This window comes from Phodopus roborovskii, unplaced genomic scaffold (genome assembly GCF_943737965.1).
Source record: "Phodopus roborovskii unplaced genomic scaffold, PHOROB, whole genome shotgun sequence".
Classification (NCBI taxonomy): Eukaryota; Metazoa; Chordata; class Mammalia; order Rodentia; family Cricetidae; genus Phodopus; species Phodopus roborovskii.
The window spans coordinates 18395269-18405915 of NW_026126541.1; positions in this window are offsets into that span (position 1 = coordinate 18395269).

Sequence of the window (10647 nt, forward strand, 5' to 3'; positions counted from 1 at the left end):
AATTGCTAGTAATAGTTTTTAAAAGTCCTGTTAGTCTTAGTGGATTGCTCTACTTTAATTGGTATTTGGGGCTTTTCTCCATGTTGTTAATAGTGAGTAATTGATTGTTTATTTACTTGTTTTAAAAGCCATTTAGATTCATTTCCTAGGTGGATTCTAAGTTAAATGCCTTTGATACTTTTCATTTTGAGCTTGAGAAATCTCTTTATCTTATTTGTGTTCAAAGGATTACCATTTCTTGTGTCTAATATAGGGCATTTGACATGGCCATGAAAGAGAGTTCAGTACAGTATATTTTAACAGGTTTCAGCTATTAAGCTGCACCCCATGCCTCACTATCTTCCCCTCAGTGATGTGGGAATAGCTATGTGGTTAACTTGCTTCCTTCCTTAGTGTCCTCTCATCCAAAACATCTCTGCTGCCACTGTAAGACTTTATGCCAGAGCCCTGTGACTTGGGAAGAGTCAAGATCTGCTACCCAGAGTGTGCTGCAGTCTGCAGTAGCCAGGAGGGGCTGGTTGGCTCTAGTAGTAGGTTCCTGTCCCACACTGCTAGGTATCAAATATGCCATTCAACTGTCTCCTGAGAGCAGCTTGGAACCAGGAAAGAAATGCGCAGCAGTATTTGTAGATCTGCAGGATCTAATAAAGAGTTCCCACAGGAAGCAGCTGTGTGTCCCTGGTGATCTAGGACAGTTGCTCACTGCCTTCTTGTCAGGGTGGGCACAGGAAGCAAGAGCCACTGCCCACTGAGCGGCAGGTGGTGGGTGAGGCCGGTGAGGCATGGGCTGACTAGAACTATGCAGCCATTCTCAGCCCACTGTGGGGAACCAGGTACACAGCAAAATACGGTTTGCCAACCTAATGATAGACAGTTGAGAATGCTGTGTTATTGCTGTGTCTGTCTGCCACCCCACTCTTCCATACTATACTGTTTATTTTATTGTATTCACAGCAGTGGTAAAGGAAAATGTGGTTTTGGCCTTCCAGATGGATAGTTTGGGAGCAGTGGTGGTGTTTAAGTTCCTTTCTCTACAAGTATTCTAGGTCATTCTTAAAGATCTTCATTAGCAAAATCAGTTGTCTAGGTTTTTTTTTTTTTTTTTTTTTTTTGCTTGTAGTTGTTGTTGTTGTTACTAAGAAAAGCTGATTTCTTTTTAAATAAATTTCTTGTACCAGGTATATAGTGAGGTCAAATAGAAATCCTTTTGTATCACCAAATCTAAGTAGTTCTCTCCCCCACCCCCCACCCCCCACCCCCGCATGAAGCTTGCTTTATGTATGTTCCACCATACTGTAATGTGTCACCAGATAGAGAGAGTCGAGCAATGCCATGATGTCCCCAGGGGTTTGCCTTCTGTTAGAGAGAGAAAGGGAGGATTGAGGAGATGGGTGTGAGCAATGACCAGGGGTGGTCTGGGGAGGGTGGAGAGAGACAGTTACCCCATGCACATGCTTGTCTGTAGCTGGCCTCTTGGGCAGTGTGTTTTATTTATTTATTGGATACTCAGTCTCTTGCCTTAGGGATATTATAGGTCATTTTTTTTCTTATAGAAGCTGTGATCCAGTGCAGAGTAAACTTGAGGAAGCACACAGTCTTCCTTCTGTGTCTTATAATATGTACCTATTCTAACCCTGTGGTGTCTTCTGGGAAACTGAGACAAACACTTCATTGTTGCTCCAGAGGGTTCTCTTGCCGTTCTGACAGGGTGTACAGTTACTTTTTTTGAGCCAGTATTTAACTAATGTTTTTAACCTGTGTCTTTTGTTTTTTGAGACAGGGTTTGTCTGTGTAGCCTTGGCTGTCGTGGAACTTGTTGTGTAGACCAGGCTGGTCTCGAACTCAGAGACCTCCTGCTTCTGCCTCCCCAGTGCTGGGATTAAAGGAAGGCTTGTGCCACCAGTACCCAGCTAACCTATGTCTTAAAGAATATTTGTTGTGTTTATTTTTCATGTTGGAGCAATCTCTTGGAAGTACCTTTCCTTTATTTCTGGGGTTAATTGCCACAGGCTTTGATGTTGTGTCAACATAGGGTAGTATATTTTTGCCAGGGGGACACAAGTCTGAAGAGGCAGACCATGTTGGATTTGGGTCTGCACTGGGTGGATGAGTAGAGACTGCAGCCTTTTTCTCATCTTTCACAGAAGTGGATTTCCTCACTGAACTCAGTGATCAGGCTTGAACCTCCCCCCCTCAAAACACACGCGCACACACGCACACACCCACACACACACACGCACACACGCACGCACACACACACACACACGCACACACACGCACGCGCACACACACACGCACACACACACGCACACACGCACGCACGCACACACACACAGAGCGAAGGGAATGAGGCTTAGGAGATATTGGTTGTATGGTTGTATTTCAGCACCAGACATTCACTACCAGCACAGCTGATATGCACAGGGGAGGGAACCCACAGTTGGCCCTCCATCCAGGATGTGCTTTACTTGGAAGGTCCTCCTGGAGTCAGTTATGATTGCTGAGGAAACACCCCTGGGAGATGAGGTAGTATAGGATGCTGACTACAGAAATAGGATGCTGCTCTCCTATACCCTGAAGCCTTCAGACTGAAGTTAGGATTGACTCTAAACCAATAGGACTGTCCTAGAATTTGGCTTCCTGAGGTGAAGCTTTTGTGTGACCCCAGTACTTGTTAACCCGATGGCAGACTCACCTGTCAAAAGCTGGCTTTACTAAACTAGACAGCTAATGCTGAGAGCAGTGTGGAGTTGATGGAGGTGGGCTAGTGAGGAGATGGAGGATAAATAGCTTGTGTCACCATGGAAACTGGAATGTGTGAGGCCGCAGCCCACTGGAAAGAGCCTTGGAGCATGCCTCTGGGATGCTTGGAGCAGTGGGCTGTAGGGAGGGCATTCTGTCCCCCCCCCCAGGCCTTTCAGCAGGGCTTGCCTGTGCTTGTCCCATACGCTCGCTCACTGACCCCCAAAAGGGTTCTTAGGAGAAGGTTGCACCTGTTTGTTACTTTTGATTATTTTGCATATATATGTAATTATAAAGAAACTATCATATATATTGTTTTTATATTCATGTAATATTCTGAAATTAAATTTCTGTTTCATATCTGTGGCTGACATTGCTTTGAAGGGAAGTGGCTTCTTGTTCTGAGGGGCACGATACCTCTGCAAAGCGCTCTTCTTGGGTGTGTTTTCCAGTGGGGGAGGGTATGTGGGGGTTAGGAGAAGTGGGCTCATGTGAAGAGAGTCCGCTAGATGAGGGAGCACACACCTCTAATCCTAGCGTTTGGGAGGCAGAGGCAAGGTGTGAGTTGAGGCCCCCTGAACCACATCAGCAAGATCATTTCAAAACAAAATAAGGCTGGGTATGGTGGCACACACACCTTTAATCCAGCACTTGGGAAGCAGAGGCTGGTGGGTCTCTGTGAGTCTGAGGCCAGCCTGGTCTACAGAGAGTCCTGGAGGACAGCCAGGTCTACACAGAGAGACCTTGTCTCAAAAACCAAACCAAACACAACACAGCTTTGAGTCCTGGGGTAGGTGGCCTACTCCTTGAGGAGAGCAGGTTGTCTAAGTTACTGCTTCACTCAGGGTTACTCCGTATTGTGGGGATAGTAGCTTTTGGGCTGTGTGCCCCAGTGGATTCCATTTTACAAAGTGCATCCAACTCCCTTTAAAAATTTCTAGAAATAGCTGTTTTTACTCTTAGAGCCTTGGTATTAAGAAATGATTAATTCAGTCAAACCAAATGTGTGGGCAAAAGAGAAGGAAAGGAAGCCACCATGGGCCGGAAGGGTGAAGAGCCCACAGGGCTGCAGCCGCTGTGCTGACAAAGCTAGTTCAGACTAACTAGGAAGACATCAGCTGTACACACGGACACAGCACGGACACACGGACACGGGCTCTCTGGGCACATGATGGCCGAAACAGTTACAGACTTAAGTTTGTACTTGCACAGTTGCACTCATCATGTTTGATGATTAATATCTATGGCAGTACCTCAGGAGGGGTAGAAATAACCGGAAATAAAAGTGTAGTGTGAAAAGGGCATGCATTGTTTATTGATGAGAATACATTCTGAGAAATGCATCATTACACAATTTTGCTGTTGTGTGACGTCATAGAGTGTACTTACACATGTAGCCTCAGGAGACACAGTAAACAGGATGTGAGGATGCTGCTTGCAGAAAGGTTTGGGTTTTTTGATAATTAGAGGAGTAACCTCTAACTAAAATAATGATAAAAAGTATAGCACAGTTAAGTGGCAGACCAATAACATGGCCGTTTACTGTCATGGGAAGTTTGCTCATGACTAAGTTGGTGAGGGTTGCCATGGATGTAGAGGTGTAGGAGAATCAGGACAGGACTGTCTCCACAGCGGGTAGAAGGGAGCAGGAGCAGGAGCAGGTCCTCTGCACCTTAAATGGTAGCAGTGGGCCTGGCATGTAGGGTGCCGAGCAGCAGCTCTCAGGCTTGGACGCAGAGGAAACCAACTGCAGGAAACACAGCTGGGTGGGACTCCAGGAGTTCCTGGCCTTGTATGTCTGAAATCCCAAAACATGCATGTTTAACCAGTTCCCAGGTGAACAGCTTTCTTCAGGGCCACACTGAGAGGGGTGGGTAGTTTTGTGTCCAGTGGCGGGACTGATAAAGGCTACCAGAGGGAGGAGAGAAGGCTCGCTGGGAAGGCAGGCGAGCGCGGGAAGGGTGACATGAGGACAGCAAAGGCTGAGAGCCAGTGCCTTGTGCAGCAATCACAGTGGGCACAGAGCGGGAGTAGTCAGGGCCCAGACTGGCGCTTTCCCACTATGGGATTCTAATCAGTTGGGGTTGAAGGAGGAAGAGAGAATTAACCATGCTAGCTAGCCATCCGCTCTGAGAGGAGGGATAACACTTTTTTTTTTTTTTTTTTTTTTTTTTTTTTTAAAACTGAGCACCCACTGCACCTCAGGCATTTTATATCCAACGTCACAAGATGAGGGTGCTACCCTGGAAGCAAGAGAACTTCTCCCCCAGGTAGACCCCTGGTGCAGTCCACCCTGGGCTTATCCGCCATATGATGGCCCCTGCTACACCCTCCACCTCAAAAGGTCTAAAGTCAGCAGAAACAATTGTTAGGTGTTAGGTTTTAACTTTTCCCCCAACACAAAGTCTTTAAGATCTAGTATACAGTTGCACAGACATTATATCTCAATTCAGAAAACCCACATTTAATTTCCAGTGTTCACTCAATAAGCTACATGTCGCCTAAGGGGTAACACTGTCTTGTGTGTCTGTAATCACTATTTTGGCCACTAGATGGCAGAAGTGACCTATCACTCAATGTTTAGGCAATAAGCTGTAGAAAGGGTGGAGCCGCACCTTAAATCTTCCTGTCTTTGGCTTATTTTTGATGGAAGTGAAGTGAGTTAGAAAGACCCCAAACCATTAAAAACTTAGTCTAGAGCAGATGAGTTGTCATATCAGCACCTGCATGGTGGAAGGAGAGAGAACTAACTCCCACAAGTTGTTCTCTGATCCCCAAGTAGGTGTTGTTACACACACACACACACACACAGAGTATAGGAATAGGAATAAAACACCTGTTTCCTACTGTCCTACAGGCTGATATCCATGCAGAAAACACTTTACTAAAAGTAGACAAAAATTAAATGTGCAAATTAAAATTTACACATTAAGATGTAATAGTAGAAAACAGGAGGGGAATTGTTTTAGGGAAGCAAAGGGACCAGCTGAGGTTACCAGTGAGGGAGGGTGAACACAAGCAAAGTACAAATATATATTATATATCTAAATATCATAACAAAACCCACTGTCTTGTACATAGAAAGTAGCAATTTTCAAGTTACATTTATTTATGTGTGTGTGTGCATGCACGCACACACACCTCAGCATGTAGTGGATGTCAAGAGGACAACTTGGGGAGTCAGTTTGCTCCTTCCACCATGTGGTTGCTGGGAATTGAACTTGAGTTGTCAGGGTTTCAGGGTTGGCGGCAAGCACCTTGACCCATTGAGCCACCTTGCTAGACTATAGCTAATAACTTTTTAGAACTTAGCAAGTGAAAGGTGCTTCTTGTGAGGGATATTTTCTTACATTGTTTAGAACCAAAGACCTGTGAAGATATGAAGGAGACTCAGCCGTTAGTTAGCCTTCCTTGTTACCCTCCCTTCCTTCTGTGAGGTGCTGCTGACCTCGGCCACCCTTGTGTTTCCATTCTGTATCAAGAATGAGGAAACAGCCTAGAGAGGCAAAGTTCTTTCCTGTTCCAGGAGTGCTGACATTCGGCCTAACAGTGGAGACTGGTAGCCCAGCCTAGGTGTCCAGCGCTCTCTCTTGGTGCTGCTTCTTGAGAGGTGGCAGCAGTTACAGCCAGCTCAGTGTGGACACAAACCCCTGAACGCTTGGCTCTTGCTAAGCTGGTTCTAGACTGAAGACTTACCTATTGCTGCTGGGCCGGGGGGAGACCCTGAGAAAAAGAACGGCATGGGTCGGAGACGATGGGAAATGTCTCATAGGTGCTTTAGAAACGTACTTCTGAGGAGAGGGACCAGGCAGTCAGCCACCTGTTGGCAGGTTGGGTCACGCTGGACCCCTTCCATCATGGAGGAGGCATGGTTTGTCCTGGTGAGAGAGGTGTTTATTTGCTATCCTTTCCAAAATACTCTTGCCAGCCCATCTGGCTGTTCAGGAAGTGTCTCTCAGCAGCATACTGTTATACAACATGTTTCTGACCAGGGCTCTCATTTCAGAGCCACCCAGCAACAGGTTGGTGCTTATGCAAATTTACTAGTTTGACCACATGCCCTTATCCCAGAAGCAGCCTGAGGGTGCGTGGGGCTGCCTGCTGAACACTCAGTGCTGGTACCGTTTGGCCTGGAAAATCAGAGTTCTGTTTCACAGAATACAGTGTGTGCTTGGAGGCTCAGTGTTCCTACCTCGGAAATCAAACGGGCTCCTCTCGCCCTTAAGTTACCACCTCCCTCTTGGGGTGGATTGCTTCCCCAAGGCATCCTTCTGATGGGGGAAGGCGGTTATCAGGGGATGCACACACATGTCTGTTGAGGCTGCATTTAGCCATGTTGGGCTTGTGCTCATGCTGCTTCTGAGCCAAGGGCATAGAGCTCAGCCATGGTGGGGCTCTGCTTAGCATTTCCATAGCAGCACCAGAAGGTACTAGAAGACTACAGCTGGCCAGAGTGGAGCTGAGGATCCAGCCCTCTCAGTGGTGGGAGGTCACCCTTCTGGGCAAAGTTCCTTCATCGACCGCTGTATTGGAGGGCAAGGGGAGCCTGGAGCTAGAAAGGAAGGAGGAGACAGGGACAATCAGCTGTGAACTTGGGGCAGGCAGGCTTGAAGGAGCAGCGTCTATGCAGACCGTGTCCTTCTGCTCTCTGTGAAGGTTAACTTTGTAGATGTATTCAAGTGGGTCCCTGACAGTTCATGTAACTAAAGCTTTCAGAGCTGGAGACTGTGACCATTGCTAGAGTTGGACACAATGCCTCCAGGGGACTTTGTATATCATCTAGTCCCTCGTGAGGAGGGAAGGAGAGCATGTGTAAGGGACAGTTGCACCGTGTCCTATGTTGAGTGGAAGCTGAAGGATGGGTGTGAAATCCTGCTTATACACATTGCGTCATACAGCTGATACAGGCTATGTTTGAAGTTAGTACCAAAGAAATAGCTTTAACTTTGATTATGTGTTACATGTTAAAAAGAATAAAATTTCAGATATATTAAGTGAAATATATAAAAATAAATTTCACCTGCTTTATGTATGTGCATGTGCTCATTTATTTACAGATATTCATGCTCACTTTCTTATTGTGGCTATCAGAAAAATTAAAAAAAATTATGCATACAACAGATTCAAAAGCTATAAAAGGATCTGCAGACCCATGAAACACATCAAGTATTTACAAGTCATGTATTGAAGGAGTGCATCCTGAATGGGTAAAGAACTCTTATAATTTATTAATTGAAGAAAATAACCCAATTAAAAGTGGGCAAAGATCCAAGCAGATGTTACATCAGGGAAGGGACTCAGATGGAAATGGCTGGTTGTGGTGGTACATGCCTGCAATGCCAGCATGCTGGAGACTGAGGCAGGACAATCAGGAGTTTGAAACCAGCCTGACTGACATAGCAAGTCCCTGTGACCCTTACCCCGCCCAAAGAGAAAAGAAACAAATGGCCACAGAGCATGAGAGAAGACGCTGTACTGCTTACAGCTGTCCTGCTGTAAACATTCATGTCGGCTCCACTAAGACCCAAAGATTCCTCTCCAAAGAAGGCGGCTTGCTTCCAGTGGGACACCAGGGGGAGTCCCACTGCAGTTTGAACATGATCACTGTGCTCTGTGCTTCCTTCCCGGGCAGGGTTAGAATCCTTTAACCTTTGCATCTCCCAGGCCTGGAGCGCTGAGGGATCAGCACATGGATGGAGGCCTCAGCAGGAACGCCACCACAGTCTGGACTGTGGGGCAGAAGGCTAGGAAGCCATACCTGGCCAGATGAAGACTGATTAGAGGGCAAAACATTCTGGACCTGTGGATGCTTACTAAGAGGAAGCTGCACTCTGAACTCAAGAACCCATCTATTCAGTTTGTATATTTTTAACATTCTGGGGTCCTGACTGGGTGGGAGGGCCAGCATGTTACTGTGAGTTGCATAATAGGCCTGAGGAGAGGCAAGCTAGAGAGGCTCACTGCGGGACTTCGGCTCAGAATGGCTCTCTATGTCTTCATTCTCTGCATCTCAGTGCATAGGATTCACGGCACCTTTGAGTCCCTGTTCACATGCTCTGGTCCCTCAACACTCAGCCAGCCTACCCTGCTGGCTGACCACCGGCGCTCACCTCCTTTCTCTAAGCTGCCCTGCAGCCAGGCCTTCAGACCCTGGGTTCAGAGGCCCCTCTAGCCTCAGCATCTCTGTGGGGGAAGCTCTCTCCAACTGCCACCTGCTCAGTCATCGATGTCAGGCTAAGACAGCCATCTGCACTCTGTGTCTGTTGGTGAATGTGTCTAGTGAATGGTTCTGTTCCTTTACAGTTGCCTCCCAAACCAGGGACTTCCTGAAGGCTGGAAGGGTGTCTGCAGCTCGCTAGTGTTCCACAGAGCCCTGCACGGGGAATGTATGCACAGGGAAGGGGGTGTGCCTACAAAAGTGTATCACATACTGGCACCCTGCATCATACACTTGGCTTGTTGAGAACACACGGTTGGACATGGTAGGCGGGGCAGCCCCAGGGAGCTGCTTTTGATTTCCCAGACCCAGGGAGTTGGTGATGTGCCCCAGAAGAGGACATGAGCTCCATGTAGCCCCTCCGTGCGACAGCAGGCATGAGGGTGTGACAGCCAGATTGGCTGGCACTGGGTCCTGAGGGCTTGAGTGGAGATCCACACGGTGGCGATGGGGACGCAGGGCAGGATCAGTGTTAGTGGCAGTGACCCAACACTGTGGCTTCTTCCCTGAAGAAACAGTGCACCTGTGTGAGCGATCCCAGAGGCCCCGGTGGGGATGGAGAACTCCACATCCTGGCATCTCAGAGTTTTGCCAGTGGTCCCTCCAGAGGCAGTCACCAGGAAGTGAAGATACAGTCGGCCTCCTGGGGCCAATCTGGTACCAGGCCTGGTCCCCATGTTCGGGGAACTTTGCCAAGGAGAAGGGAGCTTGGCAAAGGCAAAGTACAGAAAGCTATCTGGCACTGAATATTTTCCAACTCTTTCTCTCTCTAGTTTTTTTCAAAACAGGATTTCTCTGTGTAGCCCTGGCTGTCCTAGAACTTGCTCAGTAGACCAGCCTGGCCTCAAACTCAGAGGTCCCCTGACTCCTCATGCTGGGATTAAAGGCATGTGATACCACACCCAACATTGAGCTCTCTTTCTTCTATGGCTCTTGAGCTAGGGAAGGTTCTAGGGCTCATGTTGGCTGTCTCAAGGCGTGTGTTCCTTACCCATGTTCACCATCTACCAGGAGGCTCTCAATTGGCCGCCAGGATGGAGAAGGACAGAGTCAACCTGCTCTCCTCCTTTCTGGAAATTTCTCTGGGGAGGCTGGGCATTGGGAGGAGGCCAAGCATCAGTCTGTAGCACAGGCCATTGGCTGAATGCTGATGTGGTAGAGTCCAGTCAGGCTTGTTAAACGTTTGTCATGGTAATCTGAACTAGCCTCTTTCCTCCATCTCCACAGGACACACTTCCTTCACAACACTTATTGTGGCTCTACATACCTTTTTTATGTTTGTTTGTTTTAGAGAAACTCTCATATGTGGCCCAGGCTGGCCCCGAACTCTTAGACTCTCCTGGAGTATTGGGACTAATAGATGTAAACCGCCATTACTAGCTGTTCTCTCTCTCCACACATTTGTGTGATGATGTCTGTCTGTCCATCTTGTTGGAGCCAGGCTGAACACTCCTCAAGGTCAGGAACTGGGCCTCTGTTGTGTTCTGAAACTCTGATGCTCATTTGTTGCCCTGTGCCCAGTAAGTATGCACCCAGTGTCATCTGAACACATGAATGATCTGGAGGAACCGTGAGGGAGAAGCATGCTCCCTACGGCTCATGGGGCCAGGCACAAGAAGTCACAAGGAGGTTGGTTTGCCCAGGACACAGAGCCAGGAAGCGACACCCAGTTCAGACTCACAGTGGCT